Source organism: Triturus cristatus, chromosome 4_1 (genome assembly GCF_964204655.1).
Source record: "Triturus cristatus chromosome 4_1, aTriCri1.1, whole genome shotgun sequence".
NCBI classification, from domain to species: domain Eukaryota; kingdom Metazoa; phylum Chordata; class Amphibia; order Caudata; family Salamandridae; genus Triturus; species Triturus cristatus.
Window position 1 is genome coordinate 123079147 of NC_140585.1, and position 25893 is coordinate 123105039.

Consider the following 25893-nt stretch of genomic DNA (forward strand, 5'->3'; position numbering starts at 1 on the left):
TATTTTACTTGACATTCTTTCCTCTGAAGGATGTATAAAAGTGAAGTTCCTTGCAAAGCAAGAGCAGAGGAATATCCAGAAACAGTTTTCCTTAATAAAAAATGATGAGTCTGCATACCATATTTAAGTGGGAGCCCGGCTAGCTCAGTCGGTAGAGCATGAGACTCTTAATCTCAGGGTCGTGGGTTCGAGCCCCACGTTGGGCGAAAACCAGTATTTTTTGCTGGATGATAGCATTGGCTCTCATAATATGGTGATTAATCTTGCATTAGACATGCACTAACTCCTAAAAATTGTATCTCCCTTGGTTACTCATTCATGAGAAATGTATCTCCAAGATTAGGTAGGGCCTGAGTCTAGGTTAACATACAGTGATATCACTCCTATTCAAGTACTAAACATGCCAACCTGAAGTGTAAAACATCCCCTAGGTGTAGTTAAGGCATCAGTTAGGAGTGAACTGAACACTCATGTTATGGGCAATTAGACTTAAAATAAAGTGTGGACAGCAGTAACGTTACTTTTGAAATGTGATGCTGAGTGAGCACACAGGGGAATTAGCTCAAATGGTAGAGCACTCGCTTAGCATGCGAGAGGTAGCGGGATCGATGCCCGCATTCTCTATTCTAAAATTTGCATACATTTTACTTTTTAACTTGTAATTGCCATGGTTGTTGCAGAGTAAGAACAGAAAAGTCACAGATGGCTTTCAAATTTGGTGTCATTATAACAACTAAAGTGGTTTAATCAAAAGTGTTTAGGTATTCTATAGCACGTGAGAGGAATTTGATTTCTTATGCAATCTCAAAATGAAAATTTCACACCTTCCATTTTCATTTCGTCTTATTTTACTTGACATTCTTTCCTCTGAAGGATGTATAAAAGTGAAGTTCCTTGCAAAACAAGAGCAGAGGAATATCCAGAAACGGTTTTCCTTAATAAAAAATGATGAGTCTGCATACCATATTTAAGTGGGAGCCCGGCTAGCTCAGTCGGTAGAGCATGAGACTCTTAATATCAGGGTCGTGGGTTCGAGCCCCACGTTGGGCGAAAACGAGTATTTTTTGCTGGATGATTGCATTGGCTCTCATAATATGGTGATTAATCTTGCATTAGACATGCACTAACTCCTAAAAATTGTATCTCCCTTGGTTACTCATTCATGAGAAATGTATCTCCAAGATTAGGTAGGGCCTGAGTCTAGGTTAACATACAGTGATATCACTCCTATTCAAGTACTAAACATGCCAACCTGAAGTGTAAAACATCCCCTAGGTGTAGTTAAGGCATCAGTTAGGAGTGAACTGAACACTCATGTTATGGGCAATTAGACTTAAAATAAAGTGTGGACAGCAGTAACGTTACTTTTGAAATGTGATGCTGAGTGAGCACACAGGGGAATTAGCTCAAATGGTAGAGCGCTCGCTTAGCATGCGAGATGTAGCGGCATCGATGCCCGCATTCTCCATTCTAAAATTTGCATACATTTTACTTTTTAACTTGTAATTGCCATGGTTGTTGCAGAGTAAGAACAGAAAAGTCACAGATGGCTTTCAAATTTGGTGTCATTATAACAACTAAAGTGGTTTAATCAAAAGTGTTTAGGTATTCTATAGCACGTGAGAGGAATTTGATTTCTTATGCAATCTCAAAATGAAAATTTCACACCTTCCATTTTCATTTCGTCTTATTTTACTTGACATTCTTTCCTCTGAAGGATGTATAAAAGTGAAGTTCCTTGCAAAACAAGAGCAGAGGAATATCCAGAAACAGTTTTCCTTAATAAAAAATGATGAGTCTGCATACCATAACTCTTAATCTCAGGGTCGTGGGTTCGAGCCCCACGTTGGGCGAAAACGAGTATTTTTTGCTGGATGATAGCATTGGCTCTCATAATATGGTTATTAATCTTGCATTAGACATGCACTAACTCCTAAAAATTGTATCTCCCTTGGTTACTCATTCATGAGAAATGTATCTCCAAGATTAGGTAGGGCCTGAGTCTAGGTTAACATACAGTGATATCACTCCTATTCAAGTACTAAACATGCAACCTGAAGTGTAAAACATCCCCTAGGTGTAGTTAAGGCATCAGTTAGGAGTGAACTGAACACTCATGTTATGGGCAATTAGACTTAAAATACAGTGTGGACAGCAGTAACGTTACTTTTGAAATGTGATGCTGAGTGAGCACACAGGGGAATTAGCTCAAATGGTAGAGCGCTCGCTTAGCATACGAGAGGTAGCGGGATCGATGCCCGCATTCTCCATTCTAAAATTTGCATACATTTTACTTTTTAACTTGTAATTGCCATGGTTGTTGCAGAGTAAGAACAGAAAAGTCACAGATGGCTTTCAAATTTGGTGTCATTATAACAACTAAAGTGGTTTAATCAAAAGTGTTTAGGTATTCTATAGCACGTGAGAGGAATTTGATTTCTTATGCAATCTCAAAATGAAAATTTCACACCTTCCATTTTCATTTCGTCTTATTTTACTTGACATTCTTTCCTCTGAAGGATGTATGAAAGTGAAGTTCCTTGCAAAACAAGAGCAGAGGAATATCCAGAAACGGTTTTCCTTAATAAAAAATGATGAGTCTGCATACCATATTTAAGTGGGAGCCCGGCTAGCTCAGTCGGTAGAGCATGAGACTCTTAATATCAGGGTCGTGGGTTCGAGCCCCACGTTGGGCGAAAACAAGTATTTTTTGCTGGATGATTGCATTGGCTCTCATAATATGGTGATTAATCTTGCATTAGACATGCACTAACTCCTAAAAATTGTATCTCCCTTGGTTACTCATTCATGAGAAATGTATCTCCAAGATTAGGTAGGGCCTGAGTCTAGGTTAACATACAGTGATATCACTCCTATTCAAGTACTAAACATGCCAACCTGAAGTGTAAAACATCCCCTAGGTGTAGTTAAGGCATCAGTTAGGAGTGAACTGAACACTCATGTTATGGGCAATTAGACTTAAAATAAAGTGTGGACAGCAGTAACGTTACTTTTGAAATGTGATGCTGAGTGAGCACACAGGGGAATTAGCTCAAATGGTAGAGCGCTCGCTTAGCATGCGAGAGGTAGCGGGATCGATGCCCGCATTCTGCATTCTAAAATTTGCATACATTTTACTTTTTAACTTGTAATTGCCATGGTTGTTGCAGAGTAAGAACAGAAAAGTCACAGATGGCTTTCAAATTTGGTGTCATTATAACAACTAAAGTGGTTTAATCAAAAGTGTTTAGGTATTCTATAGCACGTGAGAGGAATTTGATTTCTTATGCAATCTCAAAATGAAAATTTCACACCTTCCATTTTCATTTCGTCTTATTTTACTTGACATTATTTCCTCTGAAGGATGTATAAAAGTGAAGTTCCTTGCAAAACAAGAGCAGAGGAATATCCAGAAACAGTTTTCCTTAATAAAAAATGATGAGTCTGCATACCATATTTAAGTGGGAGCCCGGCTAGCTCAGTCGGTAGAGCATGAGACTCTTAATCTCATGGTCGTGGGTTCGAGCCCCACGTTGGGCGAAAACGAGTATTTTTTGCTGGATGATAGCATTGGCTCTCATAATATGGTGATTAATCTTGCATTAGACATGCACTAACTCCTAAAAATTGTATCTCCCTTGGTTACTCATTCATGAGAAATGTATCTCCAAGATTAGGTAGGGCCTGAGTCTAGGTTAACATACAGTGATATCACTCCTATTCAAGTACTAAACATGCCAACCTGAAGTGTAAAACATCCCCTAGGTGTAGTTAAGGCATCAGTTAGGAGTGAACTGAACACTCATGTTATGGGCAATTAGACTTAAAATAAAGTGTGGACAGCAGTAACGTTACTTTTGAAATGTGATGCTGAGTGAGCACACAGGGGAATTAGCTCAAATGGTAGAGCGCTCGCTTAGCATGCGAGAGGTAGCGGGATCGATGCCCGCATTCTCCATTTTAAAATTTGCATACATTTTACTTTTTAACTTGTAATTGCCATGGTTGTTGCAGAGTAAGAACAGAAAAGTCACAGATGGCTTTCAAATTTGGTGTCATTATAACAACTAAAGTGGTTTAATCAAAAGTGTTTAGGTATTCTATAGCACGTGAGAGGAATTTGATTTCTTATGCAATCTCAAAATGAAAATTTCACACCTTCCATTTTCATTTCGTCTTATTTTACTTGACATTCTTTCCTCTGAAGGATGTATAAAAGTGAAGTTCCTTGCAAAACAAGAGCAGAGGAATATCCAGAAACAGTTTTCCTTAATAAAAAATGATGAGTCTGCATACCATATTTCAGTGGGAGCCCGGCTAGCTCAGTCGGTAGAGCATGAGACTCTTAATCTCAGGGTCGTGGGTTCGAGCCCCACGTTGGGCGAAAACAAGTATTTTTTGCTGGATGATAGCATTGGCTCTCATAATATGGTGATTAATCTTGCATTAGACATGCACTAACTCCTAAAAATTGTATCTCCCTTGGTTACTCATTCATGAGAAATGTATCTCCAAGATTAGGTAGGGCCTGAGTCTAGGTTAACATGCAGTGATATCACTCCTATTCAAGTACTAAACATGCCAACCTGAAGTGTAAAACATCCCCTAGGTGTAGTTAAGGCATCAGTTAGGAGTGAACTGAACACTCATGTTATGGGCAATTAGACTTAAAATAAAGTGTGGACAGCAGTAACGTTACTTTTGAAATGTGATGCTGAGTGAGCACACAGGGGAATTAGCTCAAATGGTAGAGCGCTCGCTTAGCATGCGAGAGGTAGCGGGATCGATGCCCGCATTCTCCATTCTAAAATTTGCATACATTTTACTTTTTAACTTGTAATTGCCATGGTTGTTGCAGAGTAAGAACAGAAAAGTCACAGATGGCTTTCAAATTTGGTGTCATTATAACAACTAAAGTGGTTTAATCAAAAGTGTTTAGGTATTCTATAGCACGTGAGAGGAATTTGATTTCTTATGCAATCTCAAAATGAAAATTTCACACCTTCCATTTTCATTTCGTCTTATTTTACTTGACATTCTTTCCTCTGAAGGATGTATAAAAGTGAAGTTCCTTGCAAAGCAAGAGCAGAGGAATATCCAGAAACAGTTTTCCTTAATAAAAAATGATGAGTCTGCATACCATATTTAAGTGGGAGCCCGGCTAGCTCAGTCGGTAGAGCATGAGACTCTTAATCTCAGGGTCGTGGGTTCGAGCCCCACGTTGGGCGAAAACCAGTATTTTTTGCTGGATGATAGCATTGGCTCTCATAATATGGTGATTAATCTTGCATTAGACATGCACTAACTCCTAAAAATTGTATCTCCCTTGGTTACTCATTCATGAGAAATGTATCTCCAAGATTAGGTAGGGCCTGAGTCTAGGTTAACATACAGTGATATCACTCCTATTCAAGTACTAAACATGCCAACCTGAAGTGTAAAACATCCCCTAGGTGTAGTTAAGGCATCAGTTAGGAGTGAACTGAACACTCATGTTATGGGCAATTAGACTTAAAATAAAGTGTGGACAGCAGTAACGTTACTTTTGAAATGTGATGCTGAGTGAGCACACAGGGGAATTAGCTCAAATGGTAGAGCACTCGCTTAGCATGCGAGAGGTAGCGGGATCGATGCCCGCATTCTCTATTCTAAAATTTGCATACATTTTACTTTTTAACTTGTAATTGCCATGGTTGTTGCAGAGTAAGAACAGAAAAGTCACAGATGGCTTTCAAATTTGGTGTCATTATAACAACTAAAGTGGTTTAATCAAAAGTGTTTAGGTATTCTATAGCACGTGAGAGGAATTTGATTTCTTATGCAATCTCAAAATGAAAATTTCACACCTTCCATTTTCATTTCGTCTTATTTTACTTGACATTCTTTCCTCTGAAGGATGTATAAAAGTGAAGTTCCTTGCAAAACAAGAGCAGAGGAATATCCAGAAACGGTTTTCCTTAATAAAAAATGATGAGTCTGCATACCATATTTAAGTGGGAGCCCGGCTAGCTCAGTCGGTAGAGCATGAGACTCTTAATATCAGGGTCGTGGGTTCGAGCCCCACGTTGGGCGAAAACGAGTATTTTTTGCTGGATGATTGCATTGGCTCTCATAATATGGTGATTAATCTTGCATTAGACATGCACTAACTCCTAAAAATTGTATCTCCCTTGGTTACTCATTCATGAGAAATGTATCTCCAAGATTAGGTAGGGCCTGAGTCTAGGTTAACATACAGTGATATCACTCCTATTCAAGTACTAAACATGCCAACCTGAAGTGTAAAACATCCCCTAGGTGTAGTTAAGGCATCAGTTAGGAGTGAACTGAACACTCATGTTATGGGCAATTAGACTTAAAATAAAGTGTGGACAGCAGTAACGTTACTTTTGAAATGTGATGCTGAGTGAGCACACAGGGGAATTAGCTCAAATGGTAGAGCGCTCGCTTAGCATGCGAGATGTAGCGGCATCGATGCCCGCATTCTCCATTCTAAAATTTGCATACATTTTACTTTTTAACTTGTAATTGCCATGGTTGTTGCAGAGTAAGAACAGAAAAGTCACAGATGGCTTTCAAATTTGGTGTCATTATAACAACTAAAGTGGTTTAATCAAAAGTGTTTAGGTATTCTATAGCACGTGAGAGGAATTTGATTTCTTATGCAATCTCAAAATGAAAATTTCACACCTTCCATTTTCATTTCGTCTTATTTTACTTGACATTCTTTCCTCTGAAGGATGTATAAAAGTGAAGTTCCTTGCAAAACAAGAGCAGAGGAATATCCAGAAACAGTTTTCCTTAATAAAAAATGATGAGTCTGCATACCATAACTCTTAATCTCAGGGTCGTGGGTTCGAGCCCCACGTTGGGCGAAAACGAGTATTTTTTGCTGGATGATAGCATTGGCTCTCATAATATGGTTATTAATCTTGCATTAGACATGCACTAACTCCTAAAAATTGTATCTCCCTTGGTTACTCATTCATGAGAAATGTATCTCCAAGATTAGGTAGGGCCTGAGTCTAGGTTAACATACAGTGATATCACTCCTATTCAAGTACTAAACATGCCAACCTGAAGTGTAAAACATCCCCTAGGTGTAGTTAAGGCATCAGTTAGGAGTGAACTGAACACTCATGTTATGGGCAATTAGACTTAAAATACAGTGTGGACAGCAGTAACGTTACTTTTGAAATGTGATGCTGAGTGAGCACACAGGAGAATTAGCTCAAATGGTAGAGCGCTCGCTTAGCATACGAGAGGTAGCGGGATCGATGCCCGCATTCTCCATTCTAAAATTTGCATACATTTTACTTTTTAACTTGTAATTGCCATGTTTGTTGCAGAGTAAGAACAGAAAAGTCACAGATGGCTTTCAAATTTGGTGTCATTATAACAACTAAAGTGGTTTAATCAAAAGTGTTTATTTATTCTATAGCACGTGAGAGGAATTTGATTTCTTATGCAATCTCAAAATGAAAATTTCACACCTTCCATTTTCATTTCGTCTTATTTTACTTGACATTCTTTCCTCTGAAGGATGTATGAAAGTGAAGTTCCTTGCAAAACAAGAGCAGAGGAATATCCAGAAACGGTTTTCCTTAATAAAAAATGATGAGTCTGCATACCGTATTTAAGTGGGAGCCCGGCTAGCTCAGTCGGTAGAGCATGAGACTCTTAATATCAGGGTCGTGGGTTCGAGCCCCACGTTGGGCGAAAACGAGTATTTTTTGCTGGATGATTGCATTGGCTCTCATAATATGGTGATTAATCTTGCATTAGACATGCACTAACTCCTAAAAATTGTATCTCCCTTGGTTACTCATTCATGAGAAATGTATCTCCAAGATTAGGTAGGGCCTGAGTCTAGGTTAACATACAGTGATATCACTCCTATTCAAGTACTAAACATGCCAACCTGAAGTGTAAAACATCCCCTAGGTGTAGTTAAGGCATCAGTTAGGAGTGAACTGAACACTCATGTTATGGGCAATTAGACTTAAAATACAGTGTGGACAGCAGTAACGTTACTTTTGAAATGTGATGCTGAGTGAGCACACAGGGGAATTAGCTCAAATGGTAGAGCGCTCGCTTAGCATGCGAGAGGTAGCGGGATCGATGCCCGCATTCTCCATTCTAAAATTTGCATACATTTTACTTTTTAACTTGTAATTGCCATGGTTGTTGCAGAGTAAGAACAGAAAAGTCACAGATGGCTTTCAAATTTGGTGTCATTATAACAACTAAAGTGGTTTAATCAAAAGTGTTTAGGTATTCTATAGCACGTGAGAGGAATTTGATTTCTTATGCAATCTCAAAATGAAAATTTCACACCTTCCATTTTCATTTCGTCTTATTTTACTTGACATTCTTTCCTCTGAAGGATGTATAAAAGTGAAGTTCCTTGCAAAACAAGAGCAGAGGAATATCCAGAAACAGTTTTCCTTAATAAAAAATGATGAGTCTGCATACCATATTTAAGTGGGAGCCCGGCTAGCTCAGTCGGTAGAGCATGAGACTCTTAATCTCATGGTCGTGGGTTCGAGCCCCACGTTGGGCGAAAACTAGTATTTTTTGCTGGATGATAGCATTGGCTCTCATAATATGGTGAGTAATCTTGCATTAGACATGCACTAACTCCTAAAAATTGTATCTCCCTTGGTTACTCATTCATGAGAAATGTATCTCCAAGATTAGGTAGGGCCTGAGTCTAGGTTAACATACAGTGATATCACTCCTATTCAAGTACTAAACATGCCAACCTGAAGTGTAAAACATCCCCTAGGTGTAGTTAAGGCATCAGTTAGGAGTGAACTGAACACTCATGTTATGGGCAATTAGACTTAAAATAAAGTGTGGACAGCAGTAACGTTACTTTTGAAATGTGATGCTGAGTGAGCACACAGGGGAATTAGCTCAAATGGTAGAGCGCTCGCTTAGCATGCGAGAGGTAGCGGGATCGATGCCCGCATTCTCCATTTTAAAATTTGCATACATTTTACTTTTTAACTTGTAATTGCCATGGTTGTTGCAGAGTAAGAACAGAAAAGTCACAGATGGCTTTCAAATTTGGTGTCATTATAACAACTAAAGTGGTTTAATCAAAAGTGTTTAGGTATTCTATAGCACGTGAGAGGAATTTGATTTCTTATGCAATCTCAAAATGAAAATTTCACACCTTCCATTTTCATTTCGTCTTATTTTACTTGACATTCTTTCCTCTGAAGAATGTATAAAAGTGAAGTTCCTTGCAAAACAAGAGCAGAGGAATATCCAGAAACAGTTTTCCTTAATAAAAAATGATGAGTCTGCATACCATATTTAAGTGGGAGCCCGGCTAGCTCAGTCGGTAGAGCATGAGACTCTTAATCTCAGGGTCGTGGGTTCGAGCCCCACGTTGGGCGAAAACAAGTATTTTTTGCTGGATGATAGCATTGGCTCTCATAATATGGTGATTAATCTTGCATTAGACATGCACTAACTCCTAAAAATTGTATCTCCCTTGGTTACTCATTCATGAGAAATGTATCTCCAAGATTAGGTAGGGCCTGAGTCTAGGTTAACATGCAGTGATATCACTCCTATTCAAGTACTAAACATGCCAACCTGAAGTGTAAAACATCCCCTAGGTGTAGTTAAGGCATCAGTTAGGAGTGAACTGAACACTCATGTTATGGGCAATTAGACTTAAAATAAAGTGTGGACAGCAGTAACGTTACTTTTGAAATGTGATGCTGAGTGAGCACACAGGGGAATTAGCTCAAATGGTAGAGCGCTCGCTTAGCATGCGAGAGGTAGCGGGATCGATGCCCGCATTCTCCATTCTAAAATTTGCATACATTTTACTTTTTAACTTGTAATTGCCATGGTTGTTGCAGAGTAAGAACAGAAAAGTCACAGATGGCTTTCAAATTTGGTGTCATTATAACAACTAAAGTGGTTTAATCAAAAGTGTTTAGGTATTCTATAGCACGTGAGAGGAATTTGATTTCTTATGCAATCTCAAAATGAAAATTTCACACCTTCCATTTTCATTTCGTCTTATTTTACTTGACATTCTTTCCTCTGAAGGATGTATAAAAGTGAAGTTCCTTGCAAAACAAGAGCAGAGGAATATCCAGAAACAGTTTTCCTTAATAAAAAATGATGAGTCTGCATACCATATTTAAGTGGGATCCCGGCTAGCTCAGTCGGTAGAGCATGAGACTCTTAATCTCAGGGTCGTGGGTTCGAGCCCCACGTTGGGCGAAAACGAGTATTTTTTGCTGGATGATAGCATTGGCTCTCATAATATGGTGATTAATCTTGCATTAGACATGCACTAACTCCTAAAAATTGTATCTCCCTTGGTTACTCATTCATGAGAAATGTATCTCCAAGATTAGGTAGGGCCTGAGTCTAGGTTAACATACAGTGATATCACTCCTATTCAAGTACTAAACATGCCAACCTGAAGTGTAAAACATCCCCTAGGTGTAGTTAAGGCATCAGTTAGGAGTGAACTGAACACTCATGTTATGGGCAATTAGACTTAAAATAAAGTGTGGACAGCAGTAACGTTACTTTTGAAATGTGATGCTGAGTGAGCACACAGGGGAATTAGCTCAAATGGTAGAGCGCTCGCTTAGCATGCGAGAGGTAGCGGGATCGATGCCCGCATTCTCCATTTTAAAATTTGCATACATTTTACTTTTTAACTTGTAATTGCCATGGTTGTTGCAGAGTAAGAACAGAAAAGTCACAGATGGCTTTCAAATTTGGTGTCATTATAACAACTAAAGTGGTTTAATCAAAAGTGTTTAGGTATTCTATAGCACGTGAGAGGAATTTGATTTCTTATGCAATCTCAAAATGAAAATTTCACACCTTCCATTTTCATTTCGTCTTATTTTACTTGACATTCTTTCCTCTGAAGGATGTATAAAAGTGAAGTTCCTTGCAAAACAAGAGCAGAGGAATATCCAGAAACAGTTTTCCTTAATAAAAAATGATGAGTCTGCATACCATATTTAAGTGGGAGCCCGGCTAGCTCAGTCGGTAGAGCATGAGACTCTTAATATCAGGGTCGTGGGTTCGAGCCCCACGTTGGGCGAAAACGAGTATTTTTTGCTGGATGATTGCATTGGCTCTCATAATATGGTGATTAATCTTGCATTAGACATGCACTAACTCCTAAAAATTGTATCTCCCTTGGTTACTCATTCATGAGAAATGTATCTCCAAGATTAGGTAGGGCCTGAGTCTAGGTTAACATACAGTGATATCACTCCTATTCAAGTACTAAACATGCCAACCTGAAGTGTAAAACATCCCCTAGGTGTAGTTAAGGCATCAGTTAGGAGTGAACTGAACACTCATGTTATGGGCAATTAGACTTAAAATAAAGTGTGGACAGCAGTAACGTTACTTTTGAAATGTGATGCTGAGTGAGCACACAGGGGAATTAGCTCAAATGGTAGAGCGCTCGCTTAGCATGCGAGAGGTAGCGGGATTGATGCCCGCATTCTCCATTCTAAAATTTGCATACATTTTACTTTTTAACTTGTAATTGCCATGGTTGTTGCAGAGTAAGAACAGAAAAGTCACAGATGGCTTTCAAATTTGGTGTCATTATAACAACTAAAGTGGTTTAATCAAAAGTGTTTAGGTATTCTATAGCACGTGAGAGGAATTTGATTTCTTATGCAATCTCAAAATGAAAATTTCACACCTTCCATTTTCATTTCGTCTTATTTTACTTGACATTCTTTCCTCTGAAGGATGTATAAAAGTGAAGTTCCTTGCAAAGCAAGAGCAGAGGAATATCCAGAAACAGTGTTCCTTAATAAAAAATGATGAGTCTGCATACCATAACTCTTAATCTCAGGGTCGTGGGTTCGAGCCCCACGTTGGGCGAAAACGAGTATTTTTTGCTGGATGATAGCATTGGCTCTCATAATATGGTGATTAATCTTGCATTAGACATGCACTAACTCCTAAAAATTGTATCTCCCTTGGTTACTCATTCATGAGAAATGTATCTCCAAGATTAGGTAGGGCCTGAGTCTAGGTTAACATACAGTGATATCACTCCTATTCAAGTACTAAACATGCCAACCTGAAGTGTAAAACATCCCCTAGGTGTAGTTAAGGCATCAGTTAGGAGTGAACTGAACACTCATGTTATGGGCAATTAGACTTAAAATACAGTGTGGACAGCAGTAACGTTACTTTTGAAATGTGATGCTGAGTGAGCACACAGGGGAATTAGCTCAAATGGTAGAGCGCTCGCTTAGCATACGAGAGGTAGCGGGATCGATGCCCGCATTCTCCATTCTAAAATTTGCATACATTTTACTTTTTAACTTGTAATTGCCATGGTTGTTGCAGAGTAAGAACAGAAAAGTCACAGATGGCTTTCAAATTTGGTGTCATTATAACAACTAAAGTGGTTTAATCAAAAGTGTTTAGGTATTCTATAGCACGTGTGCGGAATTTGATTTCTTATGCAATCTCAAAATGAAAATTTCACACCTTCCATTTTCATTTCGTCTTATTTTACTTGACATTCTTTCCTCTGAAGGATGTATGAAAGTGAAGTTCCTTGCAAAACAAGAGCAGAGGAATATCCAGAAACGGTTTTCCTTAATAAAAAATGATGAGTCTGCATACCATATTTAAGTGGGAGCCCGGCTAGCTCAGTCGGTAGAGCATGAGACTCTTAATATCAGGGTCGTGGGTTCGAGCCCCACGTTGGGCGAAAACGAGTATTTTTTGCTGGATGATTGCATTGGCTCTCATAATATGGTGATTAATCTTGCATTAGACATGCACTAACTCCTAAAAATTGTATCTCCCTTGGTTACTCATTCATGAGAAATGTATCTCCAAGATTAGGTAGGGCCTGAGTCTAGGTTAACATACAGTGATATCACTCCTATTCAAGTACTAAACATGCCAACCTGAAGTGTAAAACATCCCCTAGGTGTAGTTAAGGCATCAGTTAGGAGTGAACTGAACACTCATGTTATGGGCAATTAGACTTAAAATAAAGTGTGGACAGCAGTAACGTTACTTTTGAAATGTGATGCTGAGTGAGCACACAGGGGAATTAGCTCAAATGGTAGAGCGCTCGCTTAGCATGCGAGAGGTAGCGGGATCGATGCCCGCATTCTCCATTCTAAAATTTGCATACATTTTACTTTTTAACTTGTAATTGCCATGGTTGTTGCAGAGTAAGAACAGAAAAGTCACAGATGGCTTTCAAATTTGGTGTCATTATAACAACTAAAGTGGTTTAATCAAAAGTGTTTAGGTATTCTATAGCACGTGAGAGGAATTTGATTTCTTATGCAATCTCAAAATGAAAATTTCACACCTTCCATTTTCATTTCGTCTTATTTTACTTGACATTCTTTCCTCTGAAGGATGTATAAAAGTGAAGTTCCTTGCAAAACAAGAGCAGAGGAATATCCAGAAACAGTTTTCCTTAATAAAAAATGATGAGTCTGCATACCATATTTAAGTGGGAGCCCGGCTAGCTCAGTCGGTAGAGCATGAGACTCTTAATCTCATGGTTGTGGGTTCGAGCCCCACGTTGGGCGAAAACGAGTATTTTTTGCTGGATGATAGCATTGGCTCTCATAATATGGTGATTAATCTTGCATTAGACATGCACTAACTCCTAAAAATTGTATCTCCCTTGGTTACTCATTCATGAGAAATGTATCTCCAAGATTAGGTAGGGCCTGAGTCTAAGTTAACATGCAGTGATATCACTCCTATTCAAGTACTAAACATGCCAACCTGAAGTGTAAAACATCCCCTAGGTGTAGTTAAGGCATCAGTTAGGAGTGAACTGAACACTCATGTTATGGGCAATTAGACTTAAAATAAAGTGTGGACAGCAGTAACGTTACTTTTGAAATGTGATGCTGCGTGAGCACACAGGGGAATTAGCTCAAATGGTAGAGCGCTCGCTTAGCATGCGAGAGGTAGCGGGATCGATGCCCGCATTCTCCATTCTAAAATTTGCATACATTTTACTTTTTAACTTGTAATTGCCATGGTTGTTGCAGAGTAAGAACAGAAAAGTCACAGATGGCTTTCAAATTTGGTGTCATTATAACAACTAAAGTGGTTTAATCAAAAGTGTTTAGGTATTCTATAGCACGTGAGAGGAATTTGATTTCTTATGCAATCTCAAAATGAAAATTTCACACCTTCCATTTTCATTTCGTCTTATTTTACTTGACATTCTTTCCTCTGAAGGATGTATAAAAGTGAAGTTCCTTGCAAAACAAGAGCAGAGGAATATCCAGAAACAGTTTTCCTTAATAAAAAATGATGAGTCTGCATACCATATTTAAGTGGGATCCCGGCTAGCTCAGTCGGTAGAGCATGAGACTCTTAATCTCAGGGTCGTGGGTTCGAGCCCCACGTTGGGCGAAAACGAGTATATTTTGCTGGATGATAGCATTGGCTCTCATAATATGGTGATTAATCTTGCATTAGACATGCACTAACTCCTAAAAATTGTATCTCCCTTGGTTACTCATTCATGAGAAATGTATCTCCAAGATTAGGTAGGGCCTGAGTCTAGGTTAACATACAGTGATATCACTCCTATTCAAGTACTAAACATGCCAACCTGAAGTGTAAAACATCCCCTAGGTGTAGTTAAGGCATCAGTTAGGAGTGAACTGAACACTCATGTTATGGGCAATTAGACTTAAAATAAAGTGTGGACAGCAGTAACGTTACTTTTGAAATGTGATGCTGAGTGAGCACACAGGGGAATTAGCTCAAATGGTAGAGCGCTCGCTTAGCATGCGAGAGGTAGCGGGATCGATGCCCGCATTCTCCATTTTAAAATTTGCATACATTTTACTTTTTAACTTGTAATTGCCATGGTTGTTGCAGAGTAAGAACAGAAAAGTCACAGATGGCTTTCAAATTTGGTGTCATTATAACAACTAAAGTGGTTTAATCAAAAGTGTTTAGGTATTCTATAGCACGTGAGAGGAATTTGATTTCTTATGCAATCTCAAAATGAAAATTTCACACCTTCCATTTTCATTTCGTCTTATTTTACTTGACATTCTTTCCTCTGAAGGATGTATAAAAGTGAAGTTCCTTGCAAAACAAGAGCAGAGGAATATCCAGAAACAGTTTTCCTTAATATAAAATGATGAGTCTGCATACCATATTTAAGTGGGAGCCCGGCTAGCTCAGTCGGTAGAGCATGAGACTCTTAATATCAGGGTCGTGGGTTCGAGCCCCACGTTGGGCGAAAACGAGTATTTTTTGCTGGATGATTGCATTGGCTCTCATAATATGGTGATTAATCTTGCATTAGACATGCACTAACTCCTAAAAATTGTATCTCCCTTGGTTACTCATTCATGAGAAATGTATCTCCAAGATTAGGTAGGGCCTGAGTCTAGGTTAACATACAGTGATATCACTCCTATTCAAGTACTAAACATGCCAACCTGAAGTGTAAAACATCCCCTAGGTGTAGTTAAGGCATCAGTTAGGAGTGAACTGACCACTCATGTTATGGGCAATTAGACTTAAAATAAAGTGTGGACAGCAGTAACGTTACTTTTGAAATGTGATGCTGAGTGAGCACACAGGGGAATTAGCTCAAATGGTAGAGCGCTCGCTTAGCATGCGAGAGGTAGCGGGATTGATGCACGCATTCTCCATTCTAAAATTTGCATACATTTTACTTTTTAACTTGTAATTGCCATGGTTGTTGCAGAGTAAGAACAGAAAAGTCACAGATGGCTTTCAAATTTGGTGTCATTATAACAACTAAAGTGGTTTATTCAAAAGTGTTTAGGTATTCTATAGCACGTGAGAGGAATTTGATTTCTTATGCAATCTCAAAATGAAAATTTCACACCTTCCATTTTCATTTCGTCTTATTTTACTTGACATTCTTTCCTCTGAAGGATGTATAAAAGTGAAGTTCCTTGCAAAGCAAGAGCAGAGGAATATCCAGAAACAGTGTTCCTTAATAAAAAATGATGAGTCTGCATACCATAACTCTTAATCTCAGGGTCGTGGGTTCGAGCCCCACGTTGGGCGAAAACGAGTATTTTTTGCTGGATGATAGCATTGGCTCTCATAATATGGTGATTAATCTTGCATTAGACATGCACTAACTCCTAAAAATTGTATCTCCCTTGGTTACTCATTCATGAGAAATGTATCTCCAAGATTAGGTAGGGCCTGAGTCTAGGTTAACATACAGTGATATCACTCCTATTCAAGTACTAAACATGCCAACCTGAAGTGTAAAACATCCCCTAGGTGTAGTTAAGGCATCAGTTAGGAGTGAACTCAACACTCATGTTATGGGCAATTAGACTTAAAATAAAGTGTGGACAGCAGTAACGTTACTTTTGAAATGTGATGCTGAGTGAGCACACAGGGGAATTAGCTCAAATGGTAGAGCGCTCGCTTAGCATGCGAGAGGTAGCGGGATCGATGCCCGCATTCTCCATTCTAAAATTTGCATACATTTTACTTTTTAACTTGTAATTGCCATGGTTGTTGCAGAGTAAGAACAGAAAAGTCACAGATGGCTTTCAAATTTGGTGTCATTATAACAACTAAAGTGGTTTAATCAAAAGTGTTTAGGTATTCTATAGCACGTGAGAGGAATTTGATTTCTTATGCAATCTCAAAATGAAAATTTCACACCTTCCATTTTCATTTCGTCTTATTTTACTTGACATTCTTTCCTCTGAAGGATGTATAAAAGTGAAGTTCCTTGCAAAACAAGAGCAGAGGAATATCCAGAAACAGTTTTCCTTAATAAAAAATGATGAGTCTGCATACCATATTTAAGTGGGATCCCGGCTAGCTCAGTCGGTAGAGCATGAGACTCTTAATCTCAGGGTCGTGGGTTCGAGCCCCACGTTGGGCGAAAACGAGTATATTTTGCTGGATGATAGCATTGGCTCTCATAATATGGTGATTAATCTTGCATTAGACATGCACTAACTCCTAAAAATTGTATCTCCCTTGGTTACTCATTCATGAGAAATGTATCTCCAAGATTAGGTAGGGCCTGAGTCTAGGTTAACATACAGTGATATCACTCCTATTCAAGTACTAAACATGCCAACCTGAAGTGTAAAACATCCCCTAGGTGTAGTTAAGGCATCAGTTAGGAGTGAACTGAACACTCATGTTATGGGCAATTAGACTTAAAATAAAGTGTGGACAGCAGTAACGTTACTTTTGAAATGTGATGCTGAGTGAGCACACAGGGGAATTAGCTCAAATGGTAGAGCGCTCGCTTAGCATGCGAGAGGTAGCGGGATCGATGCCCGCATTCTCCATTTTAAAATTTGCATACATTTTACTTTTTAACTTGTAATTGCCATGGTTGTTGCAGAGTAAGAACAGAAAAGTCACAGATGGCTTTCAAATTTGGTGTCATTATAACAACTAAAGTGGTTTAATCAAAAGTGTTTAGGTATTCTATAGCACGTGAGAGGAATTTGATTTCTTATGCAATCTCAAAATGAAAATTTCACACCTTCCATTTTCATTTCGTCTTATTTTACTTGACATTCTTTCCTCTGAAGGATGTATAAAAGTGAAGTTCCTTGCAAAACAAGAGCAGAGGAATATCCAGAAACAGTTTTCCTTAATAAAAAATGATGAGTCTGCATACCATATTTAAGTGGGAGCCCGGCTAGCTCAGTCGGTAGAGCATGAGACTCTTAATATCAGGGTCGTGGGTTCGAGCCCCACGTTGGGCGAAAACGAGTATTTTTTGCTGGATGATTGCATTGGCTCTCATAATATGGTGATTAATCTTGCATTAGACATGCACTAACTCCTAAAAATTGTATCTCCCTTGGTTACTCATTCATGAGAAATGTATCTCCAAGATTAGGTAGGGCCTGAGTCTAGGTTAACATACAGTGATATCACTCCTATTCAAGTACTAAACATGCCAACCTGAAGTGTAAAACATCCCCTAGGTGTAGTTAAGGCATCAGTTAGGAGTGAACTGACCACTCATGTTATGGGCAATTAGACTTAAAATAAAGTGTGGACAGCAGTAACGTTACTTTTGAAATGTGATGCTGAGTGAGCACACAGGGGAATTAGCTCAAATGGTAGAGCGCTCGCTTAGCATGCGAGAGGTAGCGGGATTGATGCCCGCATTCTCCATTCTAAAATTTGCATACATTTTACTTTTTAACTTGTAATTGCCATGGTTGTTGCAGAGTAAGAACAGAAAAGTCACAGATGGCTTTCAAATTTGGTGTCATTATAACAACTAAAGTGGTTTAATCAAAAGTGTTTAGGTATTCTATAGCACGTGAGAGGAATTTGATTTCTTATGCAATCTCAAAATGAAAATTTCACACCTTCCATTTTCATTTCGTCTTATTTTACTTGACATTCTTTCCTCTGAAGGATGTATAAAAGTGAAGTTCCTTGCAAAGCAAGAGCAGAGGAATATCCAGAAACAGTGTTCCTTAATAAAAAATGATGAGTCTGCATACCATAACTCTTAATCTCAGGGTCGTGGGTTCGAGCCCCACGTTGGGCGAAAACGAGTATTTTTTGCTGGATGATAGCATTGGCTCTCATAATATGGTGATTAATCTTGCATTAGACATGCACTAACTCCTAAAAATTGTATCTCCCTTGGTTACTCATTCATGAGAAATGTATCTCCAAGATTAGGTAGGGCCTGAGTCTAGGTTAACATACAGTGATATCACTCCTATTCAAGTACTAAACATGCCAACCTGAAGTGTAAAACATCCCCTAGGTGTAGTTAAGGCATCAGTTAGGAGTGAACTGAACACTCATGTTATGGGCAATTAGACTTAAAATACAGTGTGGACAGCAGTAACGTTACTTTTGAAATGTGATGCTGAGTGAGCACACAGGGGAATTAGCTCAAATGGTAGAGCGCTCGCTTAGCATACGAGAGGTAGCGGGATCGATGCCCGCATTCTCCATTCTAAAATTTGCATACATTTTACTTTTTAACTTGTAATTGCCATGGTTGTTGCAGAGTAAGAACAGAAAAGTCACAGATGGCTTTCAAATTTGGTGTCATTATAACAACTAAAGTGGTTTAATCAAAAGTGTTTAGGTATTCTATAGCACGTGTGCGGAATTTGATTTCTTATGCAATCTCAAAATGAAAATTTCACACCTTCCATTTTCATTTCGTCTTATTTTACTTGACATTCTTTCCTCTGAAGGATGTATGAAAGTGAAGTTCCTTGCAAAACAAGAGCAGAGGAATATCCAGAAACGGTTTTCCTTAATAAAAAATGATGAGTCTGCATACCATATTTAAGTGGGAGCCCGGCTAGCTCAGTCGGTAGAGAATGAGACTCTTAATATCAGGGTTGTGGGTTCGAGCCCCACGTTGGGCGAAAACGAGTATTTTTTGCTGGATGATTGCATTGGCTCTCATAATATGGTGATTAATCTTGCATTAGACATGCACTAACTCCTAAAAATTGTATCTCCCTTGGTTACTCATTCATGAGAAATGTATCTCCAAGATTAGGTAGGGCCTGAGTCTAGGTTAACATACAGTGATATCACTCCTATTCAAGTACTAAACATGCCAACCTGAAGTGTAAAACATCCCCTAGGTGTAGTTAAGGCATCAGTTAGGAGTGAACTGAACACTCATGTTATGGGCAATTAGACTTAAAATAAAGTGTGGACAGCAGTAACGTTACTTTTGAAATGTGATGCTGAGTGAGCACACAGGGGAATTAGCTCAAATGGTAGAGCGCTCGCTTAGCATGCGAGAGGTAGCGGGATCGATGCCCGCATTCTCCATTCTAAAATTTGCATACATTTTACTTTTTAACTTGTAATTGCCATGGTTGTTGCAGAGTAAGAACAGAAAAGTCACAGATGGCTTTCAAATTTGGTGTCATTATAACAACTAAAGTGGTTTAATCAAAAGTGTTTAGGTATTCTATAGCACGTGAGAGGAATTTGATTTCTTATGCAATCTCAAAATGAAAATTTCACACCTTCCATTTTCATTTCGTCTTATTTTACTTGACATTCTTTCCTCTGAAGGATGTATAAAAGTGAAGTTCCTTGCAAAACAAGAGCAGAGGAATATCCAGAAACAGTTTTCCTTAATAAAAAATGATGAGTCTGCATACCATATTTAAGTGGGAGCCCGGCTAGCTCAGTCGGTAGAGCATGAGACTCTTAATCTCATGGTCGTGGGTTCGAGCCCCACGTTGGGCGAAAACGAGTATTTTTTGCTGGATGATAGCATTGGCTCTCATAATATGGTGATTAATCTTGCATTAGACATGCACTAACTCCTAAAAATTGTATCTCCCTTGGTTACTCATTCATGAGAAATGTATCTCCAAGATTAGGTAGGGCCTGAGTCTAGGTTAACATACAGTGATATCACTCCTATTCAAGTACTAAACATGCCAACCTGAAGTGTAAAACATCCCCTAGGTGTAGTTAAGGCATCAGTTAGGAGTGAACTGAACACTCATGTTATGGGCAATTAGACTTAAAATAAAGTGTGGACAGCAGTAACGTTACTTTTGAAATGTGATGCTGAGTGAGCACACAGGGGAATTAGCTCAAATGGTAGAGCGCTCGCTTAGCATGCGAGAGGTAGCGGGATCGATGCCCGCATTCTCCATTTTAAAATTTGCATACATTTTACTTTTTAACTTGTAATTGCCATGGTTGTTGCAGAGTAAGAACAGAAAAGTCACAGATGGCTTTCAAATTTGGTGTCATTATAACAACTAAAGTGGTTTAATCAAAAGTGTTTAGGTATTCTATAGCACGTGAGAGGAATTTGATTTCTTATGCAATCTCAAAATGAAAATTTCACACCTTCCATTTTCATTTCGTCTTATTTTACTTGACATTCTTTCCTCTGAAGGATGTATAAAAGTGAAGTTCCTTGCAAAACAAGAGCAGAGGAATATCCAGAAACAGTTTTCCTTAATAAAAAATGATGAGTCTGCATACCATATTTCAGTGGGAGCCCGGCTAGCTCAGTCGGTAGAGCATGAGACTCTTAATCTCAGGGTCGTGGGTTCGAGCCCCACGTTGGGCGAAAACAAGTATTTTTTGCTGGATGATAGCATTGGCTCTCATAATATGGTGATTAATCTTGCATTAGACATGCACTAACTCCTAAAAATTGTATCTCCCTTGGTTACTCATTCATGAGAAATGTATCTCCAAGATTAGGTAGGGCCTGAGTCTAGGTTAACATGCAGTGATATCACTCCTATTCAAGTACTAAACATGCCAACCTGAAGTGTAAAACATCCCCTAGGTGTAGTTAAGGCATCAGTTAGGAGTGAACTGAACACTCATGTTATGGGCAATTAGACTTAAAATAAAGTGTGGACAGCAGTAACGTTACTTTTGAAATGTGATGCTGAGTGAGCACACAGGGGAATTAGCTCAAATGGTAGAGCGCTCGCTTAGCATGCGAGAGGTAGCGGGATCGATGCCCGCATTCTCCATTCTAAAATTTGCATACATTTTACTTTTTAACTTGTAATTGCCATGGTTGTTGCAGAGTAAGAACAGAAAAGTCACAGATGGCTTTCAAATTTGGTGTCATTATAACAACTAAAGTGGTTTAATCAAAAGTGTTTAGGTATTCTATAGCACGTGAGAGGAATTTGATTTCTTATGCAATCTCAAAATGAAAATTTCACACCTTCCATTTTCATTTCGTCTTATTTTACTTGACATTCTTTCCTCTGAAGGATGTATAAAAGTGAAGTTCCTTGCAAAGCAAGAGCAGAGGAATATCCAGAAACAGTTTTCCTTAATAAAAAATGATGAGTCTGCATACCATATTTAAGTGGGAGCCCGGCTAGCTCAGTCGGTAGAGCATGAGACTCTTAATCTCAGGGTCGTGGGTTCGAGCCCCACGTTGGGCGAAAACCAGTATTTTTTGCTGGATGATAGCATTGGCTCTCATAATATGGTGATTAATCTTGCATTAGACATGCACTAACTCCTAAAAATTGTATCTCCCTTGGTTACTCATTCATGAGAAATGTATCTCCAAGATTAGGTAGGGCCTGAGTCTAGGTTAACATACAGTGATATCACTCCTATTCAAGTACTAAACATGCCAACCTGAAGTGTAAAACATCCCCTAGGTGTAGTTAAGGCATCAGTTAGGAGTGAACTGAACACTCATGTTATGGGCAATTAGACTTAAAATAAAGTGTGGACAGCAGTAACGTTACTTTTGAAATGTGATGCTGAGTGAGCACACAGGGGAATTAGCTCAAATGGTAGAGCACTCGCTTAGCATGCGAGAGGTAGCGGGATCGATGCCCGCATTCTCTATTCTATAATTTGCATACATTTTACTTTTTAACTTGTAATTGCCATGGTTGTTGCAGAGTAAGAACAGAAAAGTCACAGATGGCTTTCAAATTTGGTGTCATTATAACAACTAAAGTGGTTTAATCAAAAGTGTTTAGGTATTCTATAGCACGTGAGAGGAATTTGATTTCTTATGCAATCTCAAAATGAAAATTTCACACCTTCCATTTTCATTTCGTCTTATTTTACTTGACATTCTTTCCTCTGAAGGATGTATAAAAGTGAAGTTCCTTGCAAAACAAGAGCAGAGGAATATCCAGAAACAGTTTTCCTTAATAAAAAATGATGAGTCTGCATACCATATTTAAGTGGGAGCCCGGCTAGCTCAGTCGGTAGAGCATGAGACTCTTAATCTCAGGGTCGTGGGTTCGAGCCCCACGTTGGGCGAAAACAAGTATTTTTTGCTGGATGATAGCATTGGCTCTCATAATATGGTGATTAATCTTGCATTAGACATGCACTAACTCCTAAAAATTGTATCTCCCTTGGTTACTCATTCATGAGAAATGTATCTCCAAGATTAGGTAGGGCCTGAGTCTAGGTTAACATGCAGTGATATCACTCCTATTCAAGTACTAAACATGCCAACCTGAAGTGTAAAACATCCCCTAGGTGTAGTTAAGGCATCAGTTAGGAGTGAACTGAACACTCATGTTATGGGCAATTAGACTTAAAATAAAGTGTGGACAGCAGTAACGTTACTTTTGAAATGTGATGCTGAGTGAGCACACAGGGGAATTAGCTCAAATGGTAGAGCGCTCGCTTAGCATGCGAGAGGTAGCGGGATCGATGCCCGCATTCTCCATTCTAAAATTTGCATACATTTTACTTTTTAACTTGTAATTGCCATGGTTGTTGCAGAGTAAGAACAGAAAAGTCACAGATGGCTTTCAAATTTGGTGTCATTATAACAACTAAAGTGGTTTAATCAAAAGTGTTTAGGTATTCTATAGCACGTGAGAGGAATTTGATTTCTTATGCAATCTCAAAATGAAAATTTCACACCTTCCATTTTCATTTCGTCTTATTTTACTTGACATTCTTTCCTCTGAAGGATGTATAAAAGTGAAGTTCCTTGCAAAACAAGAGCAGAGGAATATCCAGAAACAGTTTTCCTTAATAAAAAATGATGAGTCTGCATACCATATTTAAGTGGGAGCCCGGCTAGCTCAGTCGGTAGAGCATGAGACTCTTAATCTCAGGGTCGTGGGTTCGAGCCCCACGTTGGGCGAAAACGAGTATTTTTTGCTGGATGATAGCATTGGCTCTCATAATATGGTGATTAATCTTGCATTAGACATGCACTAACTCCTAAAAATTGTATCTCCCTTGGTTACTCATTCATGAGAAATGTATCTCCAAGATTAGGTAGGGCCTGAGTCTAGGTTAACATACAGTGATATCACTCCTATTCAAGTACTAAACATGCCAACCTGAAGTGTAAAACATCCCCTAGGTGTAGTTAAGGCATCAGTTAGGAGTGAACTGAACACTCATGTTATGGGCAATTAGACTTAAAATAAAGTGTGGACAGCAGTAACGTTACTTTTGAAATGTGATGCTGAGTGAGCACACAGGGGAATTAGCTCAAATGGTAGAGCGCTCGCTTAGCATGCGAGAGGTAGCGGGATCGATGCCCGCATTCTCCATTCTAAAATTTGCATACATTTTACTTTTTAACTTGTAATTGCCATGGTTGTTGCAGAGTAAGAACAGAAAAGTCACAGATGGCTTTCAAATTTGGTGTCATTATAACAACTAAAGTGGTTTAATCAAAAGTGTTTAGGTATTCTATAGCACGTGAGAGGAATTTGATTTCTTATGCAATCTCAAAATGAAAATTTCACACCTTCCATTTTCATTTCGTCTTATTTTACTTGACATTCTTTCCTCTGAAGGATGTATAAAAGTGAAGTTCCTTGCAAAACAAGAGCAGAGGAATATCCAGAAACAGTTTTCCTTAATAAAAAATGATGAGTCTGCATACCATATTTAAGTGGGAGCCCGGCTAGCTCAGTCGGTAGAGCATGAGACTCTTAATCTCAGGGTCGTGGGTTCGAGCCCCACGTTGGGCGAAAACGAGTATTTTTTGCTGGATGATAGCATTGGCTCTCATAATATGGTGATTAATCTTGCATTAGACATGCACTAACTCCTAAAAATTGTATCTCCCTTGGTTACTCATTCATGAGAAATGTATCTCCAAGATTAGGTAGGGCCTGAGTCTAGGTTAACATACAGTGATATCACTCCTATTCAAGTACTAAACATGCCAACCTGAAGTGTAAAACATCCCCTAGGTGTAGTTAAGGCATCAGTTAGGAGTGAACTGAACACTCATGTTATGGGCAATTAGACTTAAAATAAAGTGTGGACAGCAGTAACGTTACTTTTGAAATGTGATGCTGAGTGAGCACACAGGGGAATTAGCTCAAATGGTAGAGCGCTCGCTTAGCATGCGAGAGGTAGCGGGATCGATGCCCGCATTCTCTATTCTAAAATTTGCATACATTTTACTTTTTAACTTGTAATTGCCATGGTTGTTGCAGAGTAAGAACAGAAAAGTCACAGATGGCTTTCAAATTTGGTGTCATTATAACAACTAAAGTGGTTTAATCAAAAGTTTTTAGGTATTCTATAGCACGTGAGAGGAATTTGATTTCTTATGCAATCTCAAAATGAAAATTTCACACCTTCCATTTTCATTTCGTCTTATTTTACTTGACATTCTTTCCTCTGAAGGATGTATAAAAGTGAAGTTCCTTGCAAAACAAGAGCAGAGGAATATCCAGAAACAGTTTTCCTTAATAAAAAATGATGAGTCTGCATACCATATTTAAGTGGGAGCCCGGCTAGCTCAGTCGGTAGAGCATGAGACTCTTAATCTCATGGTCGTGGGTTCGAGCCCCACGTTGGGCGAAAACGAGTATTTTTTGCTGGATGATAGCATTGGCTCTCATAATATGGTGATTAATCTTGCATTAGACATGCACTAACTCCTAAAAATTGTATCTCCCTTGGTTACTCATTCATGAGAAATGTATCTCCAAGATTAGGTAGGGCCTGAGTCTAGGTTAACATACAGTGATATCACTCCTATTCAAGTACTAAACATGCCAACCTGAAGTGTAAAACATCCCCTAGGTGTAGTTAAGGCATCAGTTAGGAGTGAACTGAACACTCATGTTATGGGCAATTAGACTTAAAATAAAGTGTGGACAGCAGTAACGTTACTTTTGAAATGTGATGCTGAGTGAGCACACAGGGGAATTAACTCAAATGGTAGAGCGCTCGCTTAGCATGCGAGAGGTAGCGGGATCGATGCCCGCATTCTCCATTTTAAAATTTGCATACATTTTACTTTTTAACTTGTAATTGCCATGGTTGTTGCAGAGTAAGAACAGAAAAGTCACAGATGGCTTTCAAATTTGGTGTCATTATAACAACTAAAGTGGTTTAATCAAAAGTGTTTAGGTATTCTATAGCACGTGA

At 38.8% G+C, this 25893-nt stretch overlaps 29 non-coding genes across 29 annotated transcripts; all 29 read left to right on the forward strand.

Annotated features, from left to right (window-relative positions):
• The first annotated feature begins 133 nt into the window (after window positions 1–133).
• On the forward strand, window positions 134–206 carry TRNAK-CUU (transfer RNA lysine (anticodon CUU)). Its single transcript has one exon. It is a non-coding gene; the product is annotated as a tRNA-Lys (tRNA).
• A 3261-nt stretch (window positions 207–3467) lies between these two features.
• On the forward strand, window positions 3468–3540 carry TRNAK-CUU (transfer RNA lysine (anticodon CUU)). Its single transcript has one exon. It is a non-coding gene; the product is annotated as a tRNA-Lys (tRNA).
• A 345-nt stretch (window positions 3541–3885) lies between these two features.
• On the forward strand, window positions 3886–3958 carry TRNAA-AGC (transfer RNA alanine (anticodon AGC)). Its single transcript has one exon. It is a non-coding gene; the product is annotated as a tRNA-Ala (tRNA).
• A 353-nt stretch (window positions 3959–4311) lies between these two features.
• Window positions 4312–4384, forward strand: TRNAK-CUU (transfer RNA lysine (anticodon CUU)). The gene has a single exon. It is a non-coding gene; the product is annotated as a tRNA-Lys (tRNA).
• A 345-nt stretch (window positions 4385–4729) lies between these two features.
• Window positions 4730–4802, forward strand: TRNAA-AGC (transfer RNA alanine (anticodon AGC)). The gene has a single exon. It is a non-coding gene; the product is annotated as a tRNA-Ala (tRNA).
• Window positions 4803–5155: 353 nt separating this feature from the next.
• Window positions 5156–5228, forward strand: TRNAK-CUU (transfer RNA lysine (anticodon CUU)). The gene has a single exon. It is a non-coding gene; the product is annotated as a tRNA-Lys (tRNA).
• Window positions 5229–8064: 2836 nt separating this feature from the next.
• Window positions 8065–8137, forward strand: TRNAA-AGC (transfer RNA alanine (anticodon AGC)). The gene has a single exon. It is a non-coding gene; the product is annotated as a tRNA-Ala (tRNA).
• Window positions 8138–8490: 353 nt separating this feature from the next.
• Window positions 8491–8563, forward strand: TRNAK-CUU (transfer RNA lysine (anticodon CUU)). The gene has a single exon. It is a non-coding gene; the product is annotated as a tRNA-Lys (tRNA).
• A 345-nt stretch (window positions 8564–8908) lies between these two features.
• TRNAA-AGC (transfer RNA alanine (anticodon AGC)) lies at window positions 8909–8981 on the forward strand. The gene has a single exon. It is a non-coding gene; the product is annotated as a tRNA-Ala (tRNA).
• Window positions 8982–9334: 353 nt separating this feature from the next.
• On the forward strand, window positions 9335–9407 carry TRNAK-CUU (transfer RNA lysine (anticodon CUU)). The gene has a single exon. It is a non-coding gene; the product is annotated as a tRNA-Lys (tRNA).
• Window positions 9408–9752: 345 nt separating this feature from the next.
• Window positions 9753–9825, forward strand: TRNAA-AGC (transfer RNA alanine (anticodon AGC)). Its single transcript has one exon. It is a non-coding gene; the product is annotated as a tRNA-Ala (tRNA).
• Window positions 9826–10596: 771 nt separating this feature from the next.
• Window positions 10597–10669, forward strand: TRNAA-AGC (transfer RNA alanine (anticodon AGC)). Its single transcript has one exon. It is a non-coding gene; the product is annotated as a tRNA-Ala (tRNA).
• Window positions 10670–13087: 2418 nt separating this feature from the next.
• On the forward strand, window positions 13088–13160 carry TRNAA-AGC (transfer RNA alanine (anticodon AGC)). Its single transcript has one exon. It is a non-coding gene; the product is annotated as a tRNA-Ala (tRNA).
• Window positions 13161–13931: 771 nt separating this feature from the next.
• Window positions 13932–14004, forward strand: TRNAA-AGC (transfer RNA alanine (anticodon AGC)). The gene has a single exon. It is a non-coding gene; the product is annotated as a tRNA-Ala (tRNA).
• A 771-nt stretch (window positions 14005–14775) lies between these two features.
• On the forward strand, window positions 14776–14848 carry TRNAA-AGC (transfer RNA alanine (anticodon AGC)). Its single transcript has one exon. It is a non-coding gene; the product is annotated as a tRNA-Ala (tRNA).
• Window positions 14849–16422: 1574 nt separating this feature from the next.
• On the forward strand, window positions 16423–16495 carry TRNAA-AGC (transfer RNA alanine (anticodon AGC)). The gene has a single exon. It is a non-coding gene; the product is annotated as a tRNA-Ala (tRNA).
• Window positions 16496–17266: 771 nt separating this feature from the next.
• TRNAA-AGC (transfer RNA alanine (anticodon AGC)) lies at window positions 17267–17339 on the forward strand. Its single transcript has one exon. It is a non-coding gene; the product is annotated as a tRNA-Ala (tRNA).
• A 2418-nt stretch (window positions 17340–19757) lies between these two features.
• Window positions 19758–19830, forward strand: TRNAA-AGC (transfer RNA alanine (anticodon AGC)). Its single transcript has one exon. It is a non-coding gene; the product is annotated as a tRNA-Ala (tRNA).
• A 353-nt stretch (window positions 19831–20183) lies between these two features.
• TRNAK-CUU (transfer RNA lysine (anticodon CUU)) lies at window positions 20184–20256 on the forward strand. Its single transcript has one exon. It is a non-coding gene; the product is annotated as a tRNA-Lys (tRNA).
• A 345-nt stretch (window positions 20257–20601) lies between these two features.
• TRNAA-AGC (transfer RNA alanine (anticodon AGC)) lies at window positions 20602–20674 on the forward strand. The gene has a single exon. It is a non-coding gene; the product is annotated as a tRNA-Ala (tRNA).
• A 353-nt stretch (window positions 20675–21027) lies between these two features.
• Window positions 21028–21100, forward strand: TRNAK-CUU (transfer RNA lysine (anticodon CUU)). Its single transcript has one exon. It is a non-coding gene; the product is annotated as a tRNA-Lys (tRNA).
• A 345-nt stretch (window positions 21101–21445) lies between these two features.
• Window positions 21446–21518, forward strand: TRNAA-AGC (transfer RNA alanine (anticodon AGC)). Its single transcript has one exon. It is a non-coding gene; the product is annotated as a tRNA-Ala (tRNA).
• A 353-nt stretch (window positions 21519–21871) lies between these two features.
• TRNAK-CUU (transfer RNA lysine (anticodon CUU)) lies at window positions 21872–21944 on the forward strand. The gene has a single exon. It is a non-coding gene; the product is annotated as a tRNA-Lys (tRNA).
• Window positions 21945–22715: 771 nt separating this feature from the next.
• Window positions 22716–22788, forward strand: TRNAK-CUU (transfer RNA lysine (anticodon CUU)). Its single transcript has one exon. It is a non-coding gene; the product is annotated as a tRNA-Lys (tRNA).
• A 345-nt stretch (window positions 22789–23133) lies between these two features.
• TRNAA-AGC (transfer RNA alanine (anticodon AGC)) lies at window positions 23134–23206 on the forward strand. The gene has a single exon. It is a non-coding gene; the product is annotated as a tRNA-Ala (tRNA).
• A 353-nt stretch (window positions 23207–23559) lies between these two features.
• Window positions 23560–23632, forward strand: TRNAK-CUU (transfer RNA lysine (anticodon CUU)). Its single transcript has one exon. It is a non-coding gene; the product is annotated as a tRNA-Lys (tRNA).
• A 345-nt stretch (window positions 23633–23977) lies between these two features.
• On the forward strand, window positions 23978–24050 carry TRNAA-AGC (transfer RNA alanine (anticodon AGC)). Its single transcript has one exon. It is a non-coding gene; the product is annotated as a tRNA-Ala (tRNA).
• A 353-nt stretch (window positions 24051–24403) lies between these two features.
• TRNAK-CUU (transfer RNA lysine (anticodon CUU)) lies at window positions 24404–24476 on the forward strand. The gene has a single exon. It is a non-coding gene; the product is annotated as a tRNA-Lys (tRNA).
• A 771-nt stretch (window positions 24477–25247) lies between these two features.
• TRNAK-CUU (transfer RNA lysine (anticodon CUU)) lies at window positions 25248–25320 on the forward strand. Its single transcript has one exon. It is a non-coding gene; the product is annotated as a tRNA-Lys (tRNA).
• Window positions 25321–25893: the final 573 nt, after the last annotated feature.